Source organism: Littorina saxatilis, linkage group LG13, assembly GCF_037325665.1.
Source record: "Littorina saxatilis isolate snail1 linkage group LG13, US_GU_Lsax_2.0, whole genome shotgun sequence".
Classification (NCBI taxonomy): domain Eukaryota; kingdom Metazoa; phylum Mollusca; class Gastropoda; order Littorinimorpha; family Littorinidae; genus Littorina; species Littorina saxatilis.
In genome coordinates, this window is record NC_090257.1 from 653,123 (window position 1) to 664,700 (window position 11,578).

Genomic DNA, 11,578 nt, shown 5'->3' on the forward strand with positions numbered 1-11,578 from the left:
AAGTACACATTCTGAGTGCGAGTGTCTTCATTAAGAACGAGTGTGTGTGTGTGTGTGTGTGTGTGTGTGTGTGTGTGTGTGTGTGTGCGTGTGTGTGTGTGTGTGTGTGTATGTGTGTGTGTACGTGTGTGTTTGTTTGTGTGTGTATATGTGTGCGTGTGTGTGTGTGTACGTGCGTGTGTGTGTGTGTGTGTTTGCGTGCGTGTGTGTACGTGTGTGTGTGTGTGTATGTTTGTGGTGCGTGTGTGTGTATGATGTGTGTGTGTGTGTGTGTGTATGATGTGTGTGTGTGTGTGTGTGTGTAAACATGCGTGCTGTCAAGCAAAGCACATTTGACACACCTTCCCGCTAACATTACACAATAGTAAAAGATCACAACTCATACATTCCATTTCTTTGTTTTCTATTTTACTTTGTCGACGAAATGACCAATTTGCAAGATGCAATCAGCGAGGACTTTCAAGCTGAGCAAACACGAACAACACACCAGGCCTAATAAGGGTGACCAAAAAAAGTTGAAAAGAAAACCTTCAAAATGTCGTCTAAAGCGAAATGTCCCATCAAGGCTATTCGATTCAAGTGAAGCCGCAAAAAGATCAATGTCAACAGTTCTGTAACCGGCCGCACATCAAAGACTTTTGTTCAACCGCGCGCGCTTCTACCGTATTTGTATAGAGTAAATACAAAATAATGTTCGATTCAAATGTTACTGCCACTAAGCATCTGCAAACCTTGAATCATTTTTCTTCTGTGTGATAGGGTGGAGTGGAAGGTGGGGAATAGGCCAGGAAGCATAAATGAGACGCCAAGACAGATGTTGCGATAACGTGACTTTTAATTAACGTACACCAGAAGCAAACACCAGAAAGTAGACACCAGAAAGTAAACACCAGAAAGGAGACACCAGAAAGCAAACAACAGAAAGTAGACACCAGAAAGGAGACACCAGAAAGCAGTGTAGATTCTCCTCAGTGAGCACACTTGAAACAGTAAACACAAGAGCACAGGTTCACAAGTCGCGATAAATTTGGGCAGAGGTTCGACACTTTCACGACAACAACATATGAGCAGCACCCAGCTCACTCGATGATCGGTCTCACTAAACGCGTCTGCTGACCTAGCCTAATGCTCTCTTTTAAAGGCTGGTCACTTCCGATAGCCAATAGGAAGACTACCCGGTGTCAGACAACGGGGGGTGTCGTCTTAAGATGCCTGCCCAATGAAAGGGATCGTTACCGAGGCATGAAGCCGGGTCGGTGTCAAGCACCGGAAATATTACGCACACCGGATAAGGCTCATTAGATTACAAGCAGTGTCAAAGCTGATACACAGAAGGGGGGGTAAGAGACTAAAACCTCCAAGCCACCTGGCATCTTCTATAATGTACCCTGTCAAAAGAAATGACACCCACTTGACAAGACGCCGTTCCAACGATACAGACAGGCTGGCGGCACATTACATAACGACCACCTAAATCTGAGATAAGAGATTAGAAATGCATCCGGTCGGAGTCTACCCTACGATAGTAAACACACAATAAAGTACAATGCACAAAGACAACCAGGTATTATTTAGTCACTCCTTAGGCACTGATGGTTAGAGGTTACGCTGCTGCTTCTCATCATTTCAAGTTAGGGATTTCTTAGCACAAAGGGCATTATTTAAATGTAAACCCAATGTGACTAGCACACACACAGGGAATAGCTATAGACAGGGGAGGCAACTGGGTCGGGCAGGAGATAATCACACACAGAGAGACGGGGTACGCCACTTGGCTACATCTGTATCATTTGTTTTATTTTGCCAAATAAAAGAAAAGAAACAAAATAACAAGCAAGCACCTTGCACTAGGCGCACACTGTCAAGCTAAGCAAGCAGCTTGCACTAGGCGCACACTGTCAAGCTAAGCAAGCAGCTTGCACTAGGCGCACACTGTCAAGCTAAGCAAGCAGCTTGCACTAGGCGCACACTGTCAAGCTAAGCAAGCAGCTTGCACTAGGCGCACACTGTCAAGCTAAGCAAGCAGCTTGCACTAGGCGCACACTGTCAAGCTAAGCAAGCAGCTTGCACTAGGCGCACACTGTCAAGCTAAGCAAGCAGCTTGCACTAGGCGCACACTGTCAAGCTAAGCAAGCAGCTTGCACTAGGCGCACACTGTCAAGCTAAGCAAGCAGCTTGCACTAGGCGCACACTGTCAAGCTAAGCAAGCAGCTTGCACTAGGCGCACACTGTCAAGCTAAGCCAACAATGAAAACATACCGGCCGTAATCAGGGTGGCGACAAAAGAAACAAGTCGCGTAAGGCGAAATTACTACATTTAGTCAAGCTGTGGAACTCACAGAATGAAACTGAACGTAGTCCGCCGCTAGTGCAAAAGGCAGTGAAAGTGACGAGCCTGTTTGGCGCGGTAGCGATTGCACGCTTTACTGTACCTCTAGCTCTCTTCGTTTTAACTTTCTGAGCGTGTATTTAATCCAAACATATCATATCTATATGTTTTTGGAATCAGGAACCGACAAGGAATAAGATGAAATTTTCTTTAAACGATTTCGGAAATTTAATTTTGATGATTTTTACACAACCATTTATTTGGTGGTGGGAGTGCATAGGTTGTTGTCTTGAAGGCAAGGACTGTTCTAAGGCAAAACAGAGATATTCCCTGCCGATGCGACAAAATGGGGCGTAACAGCACTCTCTCGGTATCTATATCTATATATACGGCTTGTGTCTGTCTGTCTGTCTGTCTGTCTGTGTGTTCGCCATGCACGGGCAAAGTTCTCGATGGATCTGCTTCAAATTTGGTGGGCATATTCAGGTAGACCCCGGACACAACCTGGCCGATGAGAATTTCCAACACGTGCTCTCAGCGCGTAGCGCTGAACCGATTTTGGTTTTTCTGCATCCATTCCCAGTAACTCTTCCTTATCTTCTCCAGTGTTTTGCGCGTTTTTCTCCCTTCCTTCGTGTGGCGTCAATCCATATTCCCGTTTCTATTTTTAGAAGGTCACTGTCCACAACGCTCAATCCATATTCCCGTTACTATTTTTAGAAGGTCACTGTCCACAACGCTTTCATCCCGGCGAAGCCGGGTATTACTCTTCCTTATCTTCTCCAGTGTTTTGCCCGTTTATCTCCCTTCCTTCGTGTGGCGTCAATCGCGTACGGTGCACCACTCACCCGGCCAAGCCGGCGTACGGTGCACCACTCACCCGGCTTCACTTCTTCCCGGCGAAGCCGGCTACCCGGCGAAGCGGGTATTCACTAGCGGAAAAAAGTTAGGGACGGGCCACTGATTTCCCCGCTGACTTTCATTTGTTTAAAACACCCTGTTCTTTCGTCAGCAAAATCAAATGGCTGTCGCATGCTACACACCAATGGGTAGGTTATGCTGTGTTAGCAGGAAAACTGCACGGGACTCCCGGGCGCAGAGCTGCAGCACGTGACTAAAATAGCAAAATCGCCAAAAAGTAGGCTGTTGTTTGGCGTGCGCACGGGTAGAATAAGGCAGGTAACATGGCAAAATTGTTGTGCACATGCAAGGACAATCCTTCGAGTGTGAATTGTGATCACGAACTCGGCTTTATAACCCAGCTAGCAAGCTTTCGTCGGCCGACTGACGATTTCAGTCGGGTGACGTCGTCAAATGTCGTGTGTCGACGTCCGTTGTCGCGCCGCCGATATAGTTTGCCTGTGTGTAAAACTCGGCAAATGTACGTAATAAACCCCGACATCGGCCCGACGCAATGTTGCTGTCGATAAAAATATGCAGAGTTACGGGAGATAACAACTTGAATTTATTATCATTATTTTAACATTTGTTACGTCCCCTGTTCAAGCGTCGGGAACGGCGTGACATGACTCTGCAAATGCGAAACTAAATTATTCATATTTGTTGACTTTTTCACATAGGAGTAGGATAATTAATTGTAAGTTTTGTTTGTATATTTGCAATCAAATACAGCATGAGCTCAAACCATGAGTTTTACATTTTAAAAATACGCCATCATATATACTTGAAATACTCTTTTAGCTTTCCTTACGGTACAAACAAGATTGAGTGTGAACATGGCCGGCTAGCTGCTACTTTCCCGCGTGACCGAAGTTTTCTTAGTTCAAGTTAATATCGAAAGAAGAGACATTCTTGCGAATGTTGTACAGCACATTGATGATATGTTATCCGAGACGAATGTCGCCTCGGGATCTCAATCTGAGTGCTGGTCCCAGTGCCACGTGGTGGCGGTGATAGTTGACAAGTTAAAATTGTGTAGCCAAGGACGGATGGAAACCTACAGGTGTGTTCAAGCTGTTAACGTCAACTCGAGGACAACCGACGGATCCAGCGAGTAAGTGATTTTGGTTTTTCTTGCTTTAATGTTAGTTTTGCTGTTATACAGGGGGGGGGGGGGGAGTACATACTGCTGTATCTGTATATGTAGATGTAGGTGTTTTGTCCTGTTACAGTGGGGGGGGGGGGGGGGTGGAGTACATACTCATGATACTGCTGAATCTGTAGCTGTAAGTGTGGTTTGCACTGTTACACTTGGGGGGTGGGGTGTATGTATACTGATGTATCTGTAGCTGTAGGTGTGTGTATTGCATTGTAACACTTGGGGGGGGGGGGGGTACATACTGATCTATCTGTAGCTGGTGGTGTGTTTTGCACTGATGCACACTTGGGGGGGGGGGGGGGTGTACATACTGCTGAATCTGTAGCTGTAGGTGTGTTTTGCACAGTAACACTGGGGAGGGGGGGGGGTGTACATACTGCTGAATCTGTAGCTGGAGGTGTGTTTTGTACTGTTACACTTGGGGGGGGGGGGCGGTTGTACATACTGATGTATCTGTAGCTGTAGGTGTGTTATGTACTGTTACAGTAGGGGGGGAGGGGGGGTTGAACATACTGCTGTATATGTAGCTGTAGGTGTGCTTTGCACACAGGGGGGGGGGGGGTTGAACATACTGCTGTATCTGTAGCTCTAAGTGTGTTTTGCACTCAACACGGGGGAAGGCGGTGGAGTGTTGTACATACTGCTGTATGGAAGTTTTGTACTGTTACATTGGTGGCAGCGGGGGGAGGGGGGGTGTACATAATTCTGAATCTGTAGCTGTAAATGAGTTCTGTACTGTTGCAGTGGGGGGGGGGGGGGGTTGTACATACTGCTGTATCTCATAATCTGTAGCTGTAGGTGTGTTTTGCACTGTTACACGGGGGGGGGGGGGGGGGGGGGGGTTGAACACACTGCTGTATCTGTAGCAGTAGGTGCGATTTGAGCTGTTACAGTTGGGAAGGGGGGGGGGTGTACATACTGCTGTAGCTGTAGGTGTTTTTTACACTGTTACACTTGGATTGGGGGAGGGTTGTACACACTGCTGTATCTGTAGGTTTGTTTTCCACTGTAACACTGGGGGGAGGGGGGGGGGTTGTACTGCTGTAGCTGTAAGTGAATTTTGCACTGTTACATTTGGGGGGGGGGTGGTACATACTGCTGTATCTGTAGCTGCATGATATACTGCTGTAGCTGTACGGGGAGGGGGGGTACATACTGCTGTAGCTGTTAGTGATTTTTGACTCACATGCGAAGCAAAAGTGAGTCTATGTACTCACCCGAGTCGTCCGTCCGTCCGTCCGGACGTCCGGAAAACTTTAACGTTGGATATTTCTTGGACACTATTCAGTCTATCAGTACCAAATTTGGCAAGATGGTGTATGATGACAAGGCCCCAAAAAACATACATAGCATCTTGACCTTGCTTCAAGGTCAAGGTCGCAGGGGCCATAAATGTGTTCTAAAAAACAGCTATTTTTCACATTTTTCACATTTTCTCTGAAGTTTTTGAGATTGAATACCTCACCTATATATGATATATAGGGCAAAGTAAGCCCCATCTTTTGATACCAGTTTGGTTTACCTTGCTTCAAGGTCAAGGTCACAGGAGCTCTTCAAAGTTGGATTGTATACATATTTTGAAGTGACCTTGACCCTGAACTATGGAAGATAACTGTTTCAAACTTAAAAATTATGTGTGGCACATGTTATGCTTTCATCATGAGACACATTTGGTCACATATGATCAAGGTCAAGGTCACTTTGACCCTTATGAAATGTGACCAAAATAAGGTAGTGAACCACTAAAAGTGACCATATCTCATGGTAGAAAGAGCCAATAAGCACCATTGTACTTCCTATGTCTTGAATTAACAGCTTTGTGTTGCATGACCTTGGATGACCTTGACCTTGGGTCAAGGTCACATGTATTTTGGTAGAAAAAATGTGTAAAGCAGTTCTTAGTATATGATGTCATTGCTAGGTTTAGTTGTTTGACCTTGACCCTGAAGGCCAAGGTCATGTAAAGGTCAAGCATGTGAGTCGTATGGGCTTTGCCCTTCTTGTTTATACTGCTGTAGCTGTACGGGGAGGGGGGGTATACTGCTGTAGCTGTTAGTGATTTTTGCACTGTTACAGGGGGGGGGGGGTGGAGTACATACTGCTGAATCTGTAGCTGTAAGTGTGGTTTGCACTGTTACACTTGGGGGGTGGGGTGTACATACTGATGTATCTGTAGCTGTAGGTATTGCATTGTAACACTTGGGAGGGGGGGGGGGTACATACTGATCTATCTGTAGCTGTAGGCGTGTTTTGTACTGTTACACTTGGGGGGGGGGGGGCGGTTTGTACATACTGATGTAGCTGTAGGTGTGTTATGTACTGTTACAGTAGGTGGGGAGGGGGGGGGGGGGTTGAACATACTGCTGTATCTGTAGGTCTAGGTGTGTTTTGCACTCTACACGGGGGAAGGCGGTTGAGTGTTGTACATACTGCTGTATCTGAAGCTGTAGGTATGTTTTGTACTGTTACAGTGGTGGCAGCGGGGGGAGGGGGATGTACATAATTCTGAATCTGTAGCTGTAAATGAGTTTTGTACTGTTACCGTGGTGGGGGGGGGGGGGGGGGGGTTGTACATACTGCTGTAGCTGTAGGTGTGTTTTGCACTGTTACTAAGGGGGAGGGGAGGTGTACATACTGCTGTAGCTGTAGCTGTAAGTAATTTTTGCACTGTTACACTTGGGGGGTTGTATATACTGCTGAATCTGTTGCTGTAGGTGTGTTTTATACTGTAATACTGAGGGGGGGGGTGTATACGGCTGTATCTGTAGCTGTAGGTGTGTTTTGTACTGTTACAGTGAGGGCGGTAGGGGCGGGGGGTTCTACACACTGCTGTATCTGTAGCTGATGTGTTTTGCACTGTTACACTGGGGGGGGGGGGGGGGTTGTACACACTGCTGTATCTGTAGGTTTGTTTTCCACTGTAACACTGGGGGGAGGGGGGTTATACTGCTGTAGCTGTAAGTGAATTTTGCACTGTTACACTTGGGGGGGGGGGGTGGTGGTGGTACATACTGCTGTATCTGTAGCTGCACCCAGCCAGCAAGACATTAGCGGCCGATAGTCGGCCGAACACCTTTCAAAAAGTCGGGCAGGTGACGTCAAAAGATACGACGCGGGTGTTGGCCCGACTAACTTTTGCAAAGAGGCAACGAGGAGGCCGACAGGCGGCCGAACACCTGTACTATGGCGGCACGCATCCGGTCCGATGTTAATCGGCCCGATGGCTTGTTGGACCTGCGGCACGACACCTTATGCCGACATCGTCCCGATGTCTTCCCGCTGAAATCGATATCTTCCCGATGTCGGCATAAGGTGTCGGACCGCAGGTCAAACAAGTCATCGGGCCGATTAACATCGGACCGGATGCGTGCCGCCATAGTGCAGGTGTTCGGCCGCCTATCGGCCGCCTCGTTGCCTCTTTGCAAAAGTTAGTCGGGCCAACACCCGCGTCGTATGTTTTGACGTCACCGGCCCGACTTTTTGAAGGGTGTTCGGCCGATTATCGGCCGCTAATGTCTTGCTGGCTGGGAAGCCGCCGATTTTCTGCGAGCTGCCATCTCCTCACCATGCCTGCCAGACGGAAGCTGAGGAAGAGCAATTGCCTGGCTCCACGACGGCGTATCCAAGTGCGAAGTGGCCAGGCAACTTGGGGTATCGCATTCAGTCATTGTAAGGCTGAATCAACGGTTCCAGACGACAAACAATGTCGAGGAGAGGCCCAGGTCGGGTCGCCCCAAAAAGACTACTCCTAGGGAAGATCGTTTCATCCAACGGCAGGCGCTGCAGCACCGGGCCACCACCTGCAAGGTCATCAGAGGGCAGTTACGGGAGGCCACTAACATCAACGTTAGAGAGAGGACCATCGGCAACCGCCTGCATGACGCCCGGCTGCGGAGTCGTCGTCCTGCTGTGCGTCCCCTGCTGACACAGGCTCATCGCCGGGCTCGTCTGGCCTGGAGTCGCCGCCACTTGAGATGGACGCGCCGGGACTGGGCTCAGGTCCTATTCAGTGACGAGTCCAGGTTCAACCTGTACCATTCTGACGGCCGGCGCAAGGTCTGGAGGCGTGAGGGCGAGCGTTATGAAGACGACACAGTGCATGAGAGGGTGGCCTTCGGCGGGGGCTCTGTGATGGTTTGGGGGGGGGGGGGGGCTTCAGCCTTCATCAACGCACCCCCCTGTACCATGTGGTCGGGAATCTCACTGGTCAACGCTACAGGGACGAAATTCTCGCCCCTATTGTCTTGCCGACCCTGCAGCAGATTGGCCCAAACGCCGTGTTTCAGGATGACAATGCTACTCCTCACAGGGCCAGGCTTGTCAACGACTACATCCAGCAAACCGGGGTCGTCAGGATGGATTTCCCTGCCTGTTCGCCAGACATGAACCCCATAGAGCATGTATGGGACGAACTGGACAGGCAGGTGAGGGCCAACCACCAGCCTCCCAGAAACCTGCAGCAGCTGCTGCAGATGCTCCAACAGGAGTGGCAGGCCATTCCACAGGCCTTTTTCACGAAGCTTATGAACTCTATGTGGTCAAGGTGTGGTGAACTTGAGCGCAAACGTGGCGGACACACCCATTATTGACCTCATGAAAGACTTGTTATGTTTATTTGTGACCCCTCTGCTGTTTGTGGACATGAATAACCGAATCGGCTCGATGAAATAAACCCAAATTTTGCAGTTGCGTTGCACATTGACTGAAGTAAACGTGTTCCAAATTTCCGTACGATATGTTCATTCGTTCTTTTGCTGTGATTGCGTGTGTGAACCGTCCTTAACTTTTTTCCGCTAGTATAGTAGCCGGATATACAGCGTGGCACTCCATTGTTTGGTACAGAACGAGCAAGATGTGTTATACTCCTGGCAACTAGGGGGAGGCGACTTGGGATGTACATTTAATCCTCCCCTTGGAGACAGAAAGAGAGTTGGGGGCCCGGGTAGCTCAGGTGGTAGAGCACTGGACTTGTGATCGAAAGGTCGCTGGTTCGAATCTGGGCCGGGACGGACACGGGTCAACTTTATGTGCAGACCCAGAGACGGTATCCATCTCCCACCCCCGTGTCACCACAGTGGCACGTAAAAGACCTTCTTTTTCTTTATTTGGTGTTTAACGTCGTTTTCAACCATTCAAGGTTATATCGCGACGGGGGAAGGGGGGAGATGGGATAGGGGAAAGGGGGGAGATGGGATAGAGCCACTTGTTAATTGTTTCTTGTTCACAAAAGCACTAATAAAAAAATTGCTCCAGGGGCTTGCAACGTAGTACAATATATGACCTTACTGGGAGAATGCAAGTTTCCAGTACAAAGGACGTAACATTTCTAACATACTGCTTGACTAAAATCTTTACAAACATTGACTATATTCTATACAAGAAACACTTAACAAGGGTAAAAGGAGAAACAGAACCTGTTAGTCGCCTCTTACGACATGCTGGTTAGCATCGGGTAAATTCTTTCTCGTCCCAACCAATATGGGACTCCCCCTAACCCGCGGGGGGTGTAAAAGACCTCGGTCATTCTGCCATAAGTGCAGATGGCTGGTACCACCTAAACACGCATACACTTGTGTATCTCATCTAAAGTCGGGTTAAAACCCGGGAACATGCCCCTAATGGCTTTGCCGTGAGGGCGTAAAACTTGAATTTCTCTCCCCAGAAAGAGAGTTGCCTTTGATGGTTCACAACATGTGCACACACCTCCGCATCGTGCGAACATTCTCGTGTATATTCTAGCTCAGCTGGCAAGTAAAACAGCGACATTCTTGAATGATCATAATGTTGTCATCGCATGTTGTTTTTACGCTGTTTATACTTTATTGTTTGAATAAAAAATAAAAAGGAAACACAAAAGCAACGTACCAGTTTTGTTAACATTTTTTATATTGCTTGAATGTCGGCTTGTTTCTTTGTCATTCTTGGAGAGGAATACGAAGCAGACGCACACCTTTGCACGGAAAAGCGATCTTTCGTGCTAAGGGAGGAAAGCCATGCGTTGATTGGCATTGAAAATGGGGTAATTTTTCTTGGTTTCGTGGCTATAACTACAAATCGCCTGCATATGGAATGAAAAGTGAGTGACAAGTGGCCGATGTCTTGTCGATTTCGCTAATGAAAGAGGTGACGCATAGGGTCAGGAACACGTAAGGCCTACGTACTTTGTAGCTCCGCAAAATTGGACACTCGGTGCTCACGACGGACACTCGGTGCTCACGACGGACACTCGGTGCTCACGACGGACACTCGGTGCTCACGACGGACACTTCGTTTGTGGAGCAACGTAATACGTGTTGGTCCCAAACGGGAAAAACCGCGTCTACCTTACTATAACAGAGTAAAATCAAACCATTGTCTTTATTCTTTATTTAATTTTTGCCAAAGAAAAGAAGAGAAACGAAATAACAAATATGCAGCATGCAATTAGAAATACACTTTCAGGCTAAGCAAAAACTAAAAACAAACCAGCCCTAATACGAGTGACCACAAAGGTTGTACGGTCAGTTTAAAACAATGTTCCACAAATGATTCGGATGTCATCCAGACACATTGGAAAGGCTAGACAGGCACCTGCATCGAAAATTGGTGTGTGCGAAGGATGCCTTTATCGGGTATTAGATGACTGCGCAGAATGACTTTAACATTTGAACTTAAGCAGGTAATGCGTTTAAGGTGCCTGTTTTGTTGGCATGCTCAGCAAGCGGCAGTCGCCATGGCGAAACACACACACGCGCGCGCACGAACATTCACACGCTTTCACATTCACTCACCTCCCTCCCCAATCCCGCACTCACACACACACACACGTCTTCATCCTCCAAACAACAACAACAACAACAACAACAACAACAACAACAACAATTCAATTCACAATTCAATTAAATAAAACTGTATCATTTGAATGCAGCAAACGGACATTTTTCTTTTGGCTAGTGTACGAAATAACATTACATAAAAACACACTCTCACAACATATAGACACATACAATTACACATCAATACACACATAACCCAAACCACACATATCCATACCCGCACCCTCACATACACTCTCGTACATACTCTCGTGTATCCTTTATAATCATACATACATTATGGTTAATATCATTGCTAGTCAACTTAATTAAAACTCAAACAAGTCGCGTTAAGCGAAAATACAATATTTAGTCAAGTAGCTGTCGAACTCACAG